Source organism: Centrocercus urophasianus, unplaced genomic scaffold, assembly GCF_019232065.1.
Source record: "Centrocercus urophasianus isolate 14NV4802_14NV808 unplaced genomic scaffold, USGS_Curo_1.0 seq_27, whole genome shotgun sequence".
Taxonomy (NCBI): domain Eukaryota; kingdom Metazoa; phylum Chordata; class Aves; order Galliformes; family Phasianidae; genus Centrocercus; species Centrocercus urophasianus.
In genome coordinates, this window is record NW_024884833.1 from 681,076 (window position 1) to 693,651 (window position 12,576).

The following is a 12,576-nucleotide window of genomic DNA, read 5'->3' on the forward strand; positions in this document are numbered from 1 at the left end:
GTGGCCACTATCCCCTCATCAAGGTCATTGATGAAGATGTTGAACAAGACCAGACCCAGCACCGACCCCTGGGGGATACCACTGGTTACAGGTCTCCAGCCAGACTCTGTACCACCAAGAAGACCCTCTGTACTCTGCCAGTCAGCCAGTTTTCAACCCACCTCACTGTCCACTCATCTATCCCACACTTCCTCAGCTTTGTTATAAGGATGTCGTGGGGGACAGTATCAAATGCCTTGCTGAAATCAAGGTAGACTACATCTACCGCTCTTCCCCCATCCACCCAGCATGTGACAACATCATAGAAGGCCACCAGGTTGGTTGAGCATGACCTCCCCTTGGTGAACCCATGCTGACTACTCCTGATAACCTCCTTTTCTCCCAACTGTCTGGAGATGGCATCCAGCACAAGCTGTTCCATCACCTTTCCAGGGACAGAGGTGAGGCTGACAGGCCTATAATTACCCAGGTCTTCCTTCTTGCCCCTTTTGAAGACCAGAGTGACATTGGCTATCCTCCAGTCTTTGGGGACCTCCCCCATTATCCAAAACCTCTCAAAGATGATGAAGAGAGGTTCAGCAATGACCTCTGCCAGCTCCCTCAGCACACGTGGATGCACCGCATCAGGTCCCATGGATTTGTGGACCTTAGTGCTGCCTAGGCGCTCACGGACCACCTCTTCCCTGACTAAAGGAAAGTCTCCCATTCCCCAGATCCTCTCACTAACCTCCAGGGTGTGGGAAACCTGAGGGAGAGCCTTTTCACTGAAGACAGAAGTAAAGAAGGCATTCAGTATCTCTGCCTTCTCAGCATCCCCCGTTACCAGAACACCCCCCTCACTTAGTAAAGGGCCCACATTCTCTCCAGTTTTCCTTTTGCTGTTGACATACTTAAAAAAGCCTTTTTTATTATCCTTTATCACTTTAGCCAGATTCAATTCCAGGCGGGCTTTAGCCTTGTTGCATCCTGCAGACCCTGACTACATTCCTATATTCTTCCCAAGTGGTCAGATCCTTTTTCCACATTTCATGGACCTTCTTCTTTCCTTCGAGCTTGCACACGAGCTCCTTGCTCATCCACACAGGTCTCCTGTCACCTTTTCCCAATTTCTTGCTCACAGGGATGCACCGATCCTGAGCTTGGAAGAAGAGCTGCTTAAATGCTGACCAGCTCTCGGAGGCCCCCTCACCTTCTAACACCCAAGCCCATGGATAGCTCCAAATAGGTCCCGGAAGAGATCGAACTTGGCTCTCCTAAAGTCCAGGACAGCAATCCTACTTTTTGCTTTGCTTCTTCCACTCAGGATCTTGAACTCCACCATCTCATGATCACTACAACCCAAGCTGCCCCCAACCTTTACTTCCCAGATGAAAGATGCTGTCTTGTAACTAGTGTTACTAACCAACACTAACCCATATGTATAGTCCCAGACATGAAAGGCAAAAGGAAAGTGCATAAAAACTTGCTGAGATCTCAGTTAGGAAAACAAACAACTTATGCCAGTAGAACGTCAACAAACCACAGAATGGCTTAGGCTGGAAGGAACTGTTAAGGATCCTTTGGATCATCTAGTTCCAATCCCCTGCTCCAGGCATGATTGTCAACTACTAAATCAGGCACTAGATCATGTTGTTCAGAAACCCATCAAATCTGGACTTCAATGCCTACAGGGAGGAGTCATCCATAGCTTCTCTGGGCAGCTGTGCCAGTATCTCACCACCCTCACCTCAGAGATCTCCCAGGAGTCTTCTCAAGCTGAAGAAGCCCAGCTCCATTAGCCTGTCTTTATAGGAGAGATGCTCCAACCCTCTGACCATCTTAGCAGCCCTCCTCTAGAACTGTTCCAACATCTCCACATCTTTTCTGTGTTAGGGGCCCCAGGCCTGGATGCAGTGATCGTTATGAGGGTAGAGCAGAGTGGGGCCAATCACCTTCCTTGCCCTGTTGGCCACCCATCTTTTGATAGAGCCCAGGATACAAATGGCATTGCTGGCTGCAAGTGCACGTTGCTGCTTCATGTCCAGCTTATCATCTACCAGGACCACCAAGTTCTTCTTGGCCTGGCTGGTCTCAAGGATTTCCTCTCCCAGTCTCCACATTTCTGAAATTTCCCTGATGCAAGCACATCACCTAGCACTTGGCCTTGTTGAACGCCACTAGGTTCACATGGACCCACCTTTCAAGTTACTCTGGGTCCCTCTAGATGGCATCCCTTCATTCTGTCATATCAACTACACCACTCAAGTTAATCTCATCTGCAAACCTGTTGAGGGTGCACTTGATCCCACAGGTTCTCCGAGATAAACCCATTAAAGGAAAGGCAATCAGTGAGTCCTGAAAGCACTGCATCACAGCAAAAGTGAAATACTGATCAAATGACCACGTGTAGCTTCACAGCCATTCTGAAGAACAGTCTTTGTACTTCCACCTAGCAAGACAGAAATGCTGTGAGGTGGTCTTTGAAAAATGATGTCAAGGCACAATCATCCACACTGTAGCACTCTGATGAGGGTTAATAGAATCAAACTGCCCTGATGCTTCCTCAGCCCATCCTTACAAGTTGAACCAGAAAGGCCGCAGACAGAGGGTGGTGGTCAATGGCTCTATGTCCAGGTGGAGGCCGGTAACAAGTGGTGTCCCCCAAGGGTCTGTCTTGGGACCGGTGCTCTTTAACATCTTTATTAATGACATCGATGAGGGAATTGAGTGCACCCTCAGCAAGTTTGCTGACGACACCAAGCTGAGTGGTGCGGTTGATACGGTGGAAGGAAGAGATGCCATTCAGAGGGACCTCGACAGGCTGGAGGGCTGGGCTCGGGTGAACCTAATGAGGTTCAACACGACAAAGTGCAAGGTTTTGCATTTGGGCCGGAAGAACCCCAGGCACCCGTACAGGCTGGGAGGAGTGGTCCTTGAAAGCAGCTCGGCAGAGAAGGACCTGGGGGTCCTGATGGACGAGAGACTGAACATGAGCCAGCAGTGCGCTCTGGCAGCTCGAAAGGCAAATGGGATCCTGGGCTCCATCAGGAGAGGGGTGGTCAGCAGGGACAGGGAGGTGATTGTCCCTCTCTACTTGGCTCTTGTGAGGCCCCATCTGGAGTACTGTGTCCAGGTGTGGAGCCCTCAGTACAAGAAAGACATTGAGATTTTGGAAAGGGTCCAGAGGAGGGCGACTAAGATGATCAGGGGGCTGGAGCACCTCCCCTATGAGGACAGGCTGAGGGAGTTGGGCTTGTTCAGCCTGGAGAAGAGAAGGCTGCGGGGTGACCTCATTGCAGCCTATCAATACCTGAAGGGAACCTACACCCACGAGGGGAGTAAACTCTTCAAAAGGGCTGACAATAGCAGGACTAGGGGAAATGGATCCAAGTTGAAGGAGGGAAGATTTAGGTTGGATGTTAGGGGGAAGTTCTATACAAGGAGAGTGGTTAGGCCCTGGAACGGGCTGCCCAGGGAGGTTGTGGATGCCCCGTCCTTGGATGTGTTTAAGGCCAGGTTGGACGGGGTCCTGGGCAACCTGATCTGAATGTGTGTGTTTGGTGGCCCTGCTAGGCAGGGGGGTTGGAACTACATGATCCTTGAGGTCCCTTCCAACCCGGGTGATTCTGTGATTCTGTGATTCTGTGAACCAGTGGCATTCAGAGGTACATGCTTCATCAGCACTACAGGACACACTTCTAGCCAGACATAAGACTGGAAGAAGAGAGGTGCTGCTCACCCAGTGCTTCAACAGTCATTGTACTCAGCCTCAGCCAAAGAGAGCCTACTTGAAAACAATCTTAAATCAACACAGAGTCAGTGAAAGAACCGAGAAAATCTCTATTCAGTTGGGCTGTTTTATCTTTGAGAAACCACTACACAAACATTTTCTTCCCCCTTCCTGCAAAAGATTAAGAAAAAAGGCAAAACTTGCTCTATTTCTCCCATTTCTAATATACAAAATAAAACTCCTGAGGATGGCTTATTTCAGACATTAGTGGAAGCAGTGGTGCCATAGAGAATCTTTAAATACAGCTGCAGCTGGGATTGGAGACACTGCATACATAGGACTGCAGTCTGTGAGGTATAGTATTGAGACCAGATACCAAATCAGCATGAAATTCTCTTGGCACAGCAAAGTTATAGCATTAGATACACTCATTTTCGAAAAACGTTTTCAGGTTCTGCTACATTTTCAGGTTCTGTCAGTGCCTAAATCTGGGTCTAAAAGAAGAGTTCTCTCATGATAACGGGCACATTTGAAGAAGCACATCACAGAACGGCTTGGGTTGCAACGGACCTCAAAGCTCATCCAGTTCCAATCCCACTGCTGTGAGCAGTGCTGCCAACCACTAGATCAAACTATGAAGGAACTCATCCAGCCTGGCCCTGAGCGCTTCCAGGGACGGGATGTGCACAGTACCTCATGGTCCTCTGAGTGAAGAATTTCTCCCTAACATCTAACCAAAACCTCCCCTCTTTCGGTTTAAATCCACCCTCCCTGGTGCTATCACTACCTCTGTACAAAGTCGGTCCCTCTCCTAGGACCCTCTACTGGAAGACCTCTTCTCCAAGCTGAACAATCCCAAATCCCAACGCCTGAAGGGACTTCTCCTTTAGTTATCTTCTGGTCACTTTTTGCTACATTAACATAAATGCCTGAAAGCTAAGCTGGAAGATAAACAGCAATAACTGGTAAAAACTAAATACATGACAGCATAGTAGGGCTCAGCCTCTGCCATACGGGGATAAAAGTCACGTTAAAGACTGGGACAAGGCAAGACGGGACATGACGGTACAGGACTGGCACACAGAAGCCGACTAGAGCTGACCGAGGACTGCATACCGCCAAACCCGGCCCGCGCCGCATTGCAAGACCCGCGCGTCGCCCGGCGCGGGGCAGCAGCCGCCCCACGGCACACCAACCCCCCGGCCGCCTGCCAGCCGGCGCCACGTGACCCGCCGCGCGCAGCGCATCTTCCCCGCCCGCAGCTGCTCCGCCCGGGGGCGGTGCCGGCATCGGCTGCCGCTGGGCACGTGACGTGAGCGCTCGTCCCCGTCACGTGTTCCTCCCGCTGGGCCTCCGAGCTTCTCTCCTCTCCCGGTCCTCCCTACCTCGGGCGTGCGAGGGCTACGCGCATGCGCAGCGCGCAGCTGTCATCAGCGCACGGAAGAAGTCGTCCCGGGGAGAACGAGGGGTGGAAGCTCGGGAGTGTTCCTTCAGTCTGGGCAGCAGGGGCGAGAACGCATATCTGGCGCGCAGCGCAGTCGGCTGCCTCTCTTCGCTGCAGCCGCCTAATCCTTTTCTCTCGGACAGGTGTGGGGCGGCTCCGGGCCGGGCGGTGGCTCCGGGGGCGGGAGGGCTCCGGGCTGGAGCTGGCGGCGGGGAGGGCTGGGCTGGGAGCCGCGCTGCGCACGGCCGGGGGGAGCCCCGGGCAAGTGCCGGGCAGCGGGAGCCGCGGTCCCGCTCCGGCCCCGAGCTCCGTAGGTTGGCCGGAGCTCGGGGCGCTGGCGGTGGGCTGGCGGCCCCCTGTTGTCCCCGGCGGCCAGCACGCGGCACAGGCTGCCCGCGGGGCTTGTCCCGACGCTGCGGTTCATTCATTTCCCGGCGCAGGTAGGATGTGCCTGACGTAACGTGGCTGGAAGCGGCGTCGGGGCGAGCGGTCGGTGTCGGCACGCACCCCGCACCTGCTCCGCTGCCGGTCCGCCGCCAGCGGCTGCTGCCGAACGGGGCGGGACGGGCTCCGAGGTGCTGCGCTGGGCCGAGCGCGTCCTCATGCAGAAAGCATCGTCACGCTTTCTTGTGTAAGAGTAAGGGGAAAAGAGGTGACTCGAAGAAAGCAGCGTCTGTTCGGGCGTTGCTGAGCTGTAGGTTGTAGTTGCTTGTGCTCTTTTTGAGACGTGAGCGACAGCGGGAACAGAAGTTACCTGGGAGTTACTAAAGTAGCAGTTCTTAAGCTTAAGCACATTTCACAAAGAATAAACTCAGCTGCAGCGTGATGCAGAGTATTTCTGTCACCCTGCGCTGTGAAGGTGGTGATGCGGAGCAGCTCAGGCCTTGCCCTGGGTCTGCCTGGCACTGCAGTGCATGCCTCACACAAGGCCCTTCTCCATGCAGGAGTGTGGAAAGCAGGCATGGTTTGCTTTCTGATCCTTGAAACGAGTGGAGCGGTGCCAGCGGGCTTAGGCAGCTGGTGGTTGGCTTTTGCCTCAGTAGAGGTACAGATGGGTGTAAGAGCAGCTGCTTTTCCTTGGCCTGAGGCAGGAAACAATATTCAAGTAAGCGGATGGGATAAAACAGCAGTTAGGTCAGAATGAGAGCCACTGTATGTGAGATAAAAACCTTTGGTTAGTTTCTGCTTAAAAAGAAAAACTTGAGCAAACAAAAAAATCCATTCTTGATATGGTATCTGAGGTTTTTATGGCGAATGTGACAAAAAAGGGAAGAAAATCAGGCTCTTTAATTACTAGTCCTTAACTTTTGCTGATGCTGTTTTCTATCTAGCATCCTGATTTTTAAACAATGTAAACAATTCTGCAGCAAATGTAAGTGTACAGTTACCACAGTAATGCATTCAGTTCAGAACATTGTGCTGTAAAATGCTAATTATTGTAATCTCACTAGGCTATTATGAACAGGCACAGTAATTGTGCAGCAGAAAAATTGGTGACTTCATATGTAACTGAAAAAAAAAAGTTGATTGAGGAGATTAAGGACTTCTGTGGTCCTTTCTCAGCTCCTGATTGTACCATTTCTTGGTTCTGCGGTCAACTCACTTTTTTTTCTTTTCCTGTAGTTGTCTTTTGCAGGGGAATATTTCTTCAGTATGAAGCTGAATGGGGTATTTGGTTTTGTTCTTTGGTTTTGCTTTATGGAGGTCCTAATCTCCTCTGTCCCCCATGCAAAAAGCAAATGTATTTTCAGATACATTTTTAATATACGTGGAGTTTTGAAGATAACATCTTAGTGTAAGTTTTAAGGTTTTTGATACATGTCCAGTAAAATATGTCTATAGTTGCTTGATGACTTAACTCTTCATATCTCCAAACAGATTAGACACATGTTCAGATCTTGATTTTCCTTCAGATTTAGAGATTAATAGGACATGTTGAAGGAATTCAGTATCTTATACAGGGACAATATTAGTTCTGTAATCAAATGACAATGGAGGTTCTTGCAAGAAGTTTCTGAAGAAACGTTGACTGTGCTGTAAAATCTTGCTGTAGTTCGGGTATATAAAGCATTAGAACATACTTCAGTTTTCTCAAATAGTATCCTGTGTCATAATTCATTAAGTTGTGAACTTAAATTTTACTCTAACTTCATTTCCCTTGTTTAAAATTGTGATGTGTAAGTTACTAACTTTTCCCCTGGGAGTAGCTTATACTGTTGACTCAAGCAAGAAATTGTGTTTTGTTTTTCTTGATTCTGTTCTTGGTGGTACAGCATATTTAAGAAAATACAGGCTAACTGTAGGTTAATTCAAGGTGTTAAAGGAGTTCAATATACATCTTCTAGTGAATATTGCAAGAAGTTCTTCAGTCTGTTGATCAGTTCTGCTCTCAGGCCTGATGGGAAACTACTTTGATTATTGCAGATGTTGTAGAAGAGTTTCGCAAACAAAATGCATTCCAGTTCCTCAGTTCCCTTGTGATATTTCTGCCTACAAAATATAGTATTGCTGGACTGTAGTTGTTTTGGTTAAGCTTTGTTGACCTTGGATTTCCTGCTGGGCTTTGTCTGGTTAAAATAAGAGTTTTAGTTGTTAGCAGATAGCCTTACTTTAGGTGGACCTATGTTACCACTCCTTCTACCTTTATGCTGTGGATTATTTTTCTGGATCAGGTTTTGTTTCATTGTTCTGTTTTTTATTTTTTTTTATTTTTATTTTTATTTATTTATTTTTTTTTTGACGTGATTTATGTCCAATTACAGTTTCTGTAATTTGAATGGCTTTAGGAGCTGAGTAAGTTGTTAATAATTGTAATTTTTTTGGGGGGGGGAAAAGGGTAATTTTGATTTGAAAACTAAAATGTTGGGAGGAAGTGTGGAAGTCTGCAAACAGCTGTGAATGAAGGAACAGAAATAAGTTGAATAATTTGATCCTTAAACATTAGGGATTTTCTTAATGCTTGAGTTTGATTTCAGATTTAGCTGTTTGAAGTATTTGATCTCAGTAAATGATGAGAAATAAGTGAAAATAAAATGAGTAAAATAAGTGAAAGTACTTAGAGGAAAATGATTGTCCTGACAGGCTTTTTGCTTACAGTGTTGTAAATATGCCTTGTGTTTAAGATGGTGATACCTGGAAGCTCACAGTGTTCTTTCAGTGTCCCTGTGGAAATCTCTTCTGGGTTTATTCAGATACAAACCTCTGCAGAATCTTGTACAAACGTTAAGTAGGCGGCTTAACAAATTCTGCCTTGCACTGCTTGTATGACAAAGTGATACCTTATGCTACAGATGTAAGTCCAGCACAGGCACAGTGTTGATGCTTTCTTCTTGCTCTTATCACTGTGCATTAGAGTTGCATGGTTCCCTCGTAGTAATATGTCAGTCCATTTCAGATGGTCTGCTCCTGGTACGCAAAAGTATGACATTTGGTGGCCTGTAATTGCTTTGAAGTGAGGAGGCTTCTGGTTGTGTGAGCAGAGGAAATGCTTTCTCTGCTGCTGTGAGTGTTGAAGTGTCATGGTGCTGTTGAAGTAGAAGCATGGTATGGCTATACCACAAATGTGCTTGTGGTCATAAATTTCACTTCAGTGTGTACACTTCAGTAATAACAGGAGAACTGCATGTATGACTTTGTCCAGGCCACTTGGTGTTGAGTCTCTGGTATTAGAATGGGATGTAAGGGCAAGGGAACTGCATGACTTCATTTTCTTTAATGAGAGGAAAGATGCTGACTTGGAAGGTCATATGCATTAGTTCTGCACCTCTGACAAGGTCTGTAGTTTCAGGTGTGCCATAAGCAGCACAGGTGTAAAACTCCTCTGTTTCTCAGTTTGTAAATTTTTGTTTTTTTTTTTTTTTTTTTTTTCCTTTGTCCTGTCTTGGTTCTTCATCTAGTAAAGACTTTTGTTATGTGGTGGCAGCTTTAATGTAACCATTGTTAATCTAGCATATTAAAAAAAAAAAAAAAAGATTGTGGTTTTCAGAACTCTTTGAAATCAACTGTGTTTGTGTACGAGGCTGACTTTTGCAAGGAGATCTGTGAAGGCTTCTTTGAGGACTACACCAGAGTCAAGAACGTTGATACTCCATTGTGTTAATTTGTGGTTTACTCATATCTTGACTGTTGCTTGTGGTTTTTGTGTTTCTTTCCCTAACTAAAAGTAATCTGCTGATTCCAGAAATAGAGTGTAAGGATGGTCAGTCAGAAGCATGGAATAGATTTTCTGCAGGGAGTCTTTAGCCTAGAAAAGAGATGGCTGAAGGAGGCTATGCTGGAGGTCTTTAAGTCATGTATGCTCTGAAGGTAAACTTGAGAAAATAGAAAGCTGCTTCCAGTATGTGTGTGAGATTTCAGCTGTAGAAAGTGAAATACAGAAAGCATACTGCAGATGAAACACCTTCTGTACGTTTTGTTGTTTGTGGAGTACTTTGTCAGTAGGTATTTTTTTTATATTAAGGGCCCACATAGTTTGAAAGTCACAGACAGAAGTCCAGCAACTCCGTAAAATACAGAAATATTCTCTGCCTCAAGACTTCTTGAGCTGTGCATTGCTGAAGACTGAGATGGTGTTCTGGGAAAGTGTAATTGTACATTACTTCTCTACTTTTTTTTTTCTTCCCAGAGAGATCTGCTGTTAGTAGCTGTGAGAACTGGATAGGTTGAACTGGCTATTGCTGTTCCTAGAGGCTGTTACAGCCACCTAATGTGGACTACAGATTCCATATTTTGTTTTCATACAATTTATTTTTCTTGTTCTGTGTCCCAAATCAATTGTTTTAAGATAGCTTTGTGTACTGCAAGCATAGCATGGGCAATGAATAGCTGTAGAATGAATTCAAGTTGTTTTCTGGTTTAGTACTTCTGGCTTCAAAATAGGTCATTTTTCTGTTTTGGAAATAGTTGCTTTAGAGGTAGTACCAGGCCATAGAAACACAAGCTTGAAATGAAGTTTGTCAAGCCACCCAGAGTCAAGTTGAGATGATAATGAGAGCTTTATAAGAAGTTCGCCTACCAAGATTCCAAGTTTTTTAAGCTTCCATAGTCCATAAGCTTCCATAATAATTTAGTACTCCTGTATTTCAAACTTAAATTTATTTTTCCTGTTGAATGCTGGATATATGCATCAGATATATGCATATCTGATGGATATATGCTTTCTCATGAGGCTTAATTTATAAGTATCTCATTTTATAAATTTGAAACGTTTGGTTCAACTGTTAATGAAGTCAAGTAGCATAAATTACTGTTTTAGAGATCCTGATAAAAAGAATCGAATTTCTCTTTTTCCAAGCTGTGTACACGTACTAGTTGCACAGTTTGCGTGTACAGCTACTACAGGAACAATTCAGACAACTATGCAAAGTCAGGTTGATTTCAGAATTGACTGTTTGCATGCTCAATAATAGTGGCACAAGCAAACTATTGTATTTTGTTTCTGATTAACTTAAAGTCATTCTTGTAGCTGGTCATGGTTTGTGCATTGTTCCATACCAAGCACCTTTGAATTTGATTTATGAAACAGTTGGAGAGTCAAATGGAATTTACTTAGAAATGAAGGCTATAAACTTCTTAAAAAAAAAAAAAAAAAAAAAAAATCTCTGATAAAAATAAATTACTGGCAGAATTTACAGAGTTTTTACTTGTAAGCTGTGGTTGGGACTATTAGTATAGATTGAAACTGATTTTTTCACTTTTTGTCTCCTTTCCAACTCTTGCAGAGCTTGTAGAAACTTTTTTTTTTTTTTTTCTCAGAGTGGACTCTGGAATTAGAGAAAACAATCATTTCTTTTCATTAACCTTCTAAGTTCTATCAAGAAGTGTTATTTTTTAAAATACATGTACTCTTCTGCACAAGTATGTATTCTACTTAGTGTATGAATTTCTTTCTTCTCAGGATGAATTGATTCTTCCTGAAATGAATTACAGTTCCATTGTTAGCATGCATGACATTTTTGCAGGTGGGAAATGAAAATAAGGAAAGTCACATAATCATAGGATTGGAAAGGACATCCGAACGCCATCTAGTCCAACCCTCCTGCTAGAGCAGGTTCCCTAGAGACATAGGAAAATGTCCAGTGGGTTTTTAGTATAGCCAGAGGAGACTCTGCCACCTCTATGGACAGTCTGTTCTAACGCTCTCTCATTTTAAATATGACAGAGTTCTTTCTCATGTTTAGGTAGAACTTACTGTGTTGCAGTTTCTGTCTTTTGCCCCTTGTTCAGTCACTGGGCACCACTGAAAGGGGCCTGGCCCCATCCACTTGACTCCTGCCCAATAGATATTTATAAGCTTTGATAAAACACTTCCTCAGCCTTCTGCAGTCTGAGCAGTCCCAGGTTTCTCAGTCTTCCCTCATAAGAGGCTGGGTTTATCTCCCCAGTCATCTTTGTGGCCTTTGCTAAACTCTAAGTTTCCTGTCTTTCTTGCACTGGGGAACCCAGGATTGGACACAGTACTCCAGATGTGGCCTCACCAGGGCAGCGTAGAAGGGGGGGGGATCACCTCCCTTAATTTGCTGGGTATGCTCTTTTTAACGCACCTTAGAATACTGATGGTTGTCTTGGTCACAGGATCATGCTGCTGGCTCGTGGTCAACCTGTTGTCCACCAGGATGCCCAGATTCTTCTTACCAGAGTTCCTTTCCAGCAGGTCACCTCCTAACCTGCAGTGATAGATGTGGTTTTTCCATCCCCAGATGTAGGAGCTAGTGTTAGCACTGCTTGGCAGTCAAGAGATACAGTCTGCAAATATATTTGGAAGAATGATGTGTCAAGTCTAGTGTAATTAAAGCCAGAAAAATCTGATTCCCTGCTGGTGAGGGGTGGAACTCAAAATACTGGTTAGTTCATTGAGTACTAGAACAAAAAAGAAGCATGTGGAGTTCAGAGATCTGATGCCTTAGTCATAAGGCTTGAGAGTATTGTAATACTGAAGACTGGTTTTATACAGTAAGGCTTCAGGTTAAAGCAGGTTTTCACATGCTTTTACTGCTTTTACTACTACAGATTAATGTGCTGGTTTTTTTTTTTTTTTTTTTTTTAGTGGGTTTCATTTTACTTCAGTAGTAAATTTTCTAGCAGTATGAATTTGCTTGTAATTTAATTAAATGCAATTGTTAGTTTGAGTTTCTCTATTACATATTGAATAAATGAAACTTGGAAGCTTTCTCCCATTTCTGGGAACAATATATTCTGTGTTCTTGTGAAGGAATCAGGGAATTTTTCATGAAGCGTGTGTGTTTCAACAGGGAAATCTTCCATGTTATTTAGTAATGTAGTATAGAATCATAGACTAAGCTGAGTTAAAAGGGACCCACAAGGATTGTTGATTCTAACTTGCATCTCCACACAAAACCAACTGTCTGAGGTTCAGCTGGGACAGTGCTGGTTTTCTTCCTTGATAGCGTTTGGTATGATAGTA

The 12,576-nt window shown here is 45.0% G+C and overlaps 1 protein-coding gene across 2 annotated transcripts in view; it reads left to right on the plus strand.

Annotated features, from left to right (window-relative positions):
• Positions 1 to 5,078: 5,078 nt before the first annotated feature.
• The window catches only part of KDM4C (lysine demethylase 4C), a 298,880-nt gene continuing 291,382 nt past the window's right edge, over positions 5,079 to 12,576 (plus strand). Inside the window, exon 1 of one of the 2 annotated variants that reach the window (XM_042826899.1) lies at positions 5,079 to 5,296. The gene's annotated coding sequence lies outside the window, so the exon portion shown is untranslated. The remainder of the gene's footprint in view (positions 5,297 to 12,576) is intronic. The other variant, XM_042826898.1, reaches the window with a different exon arrangement.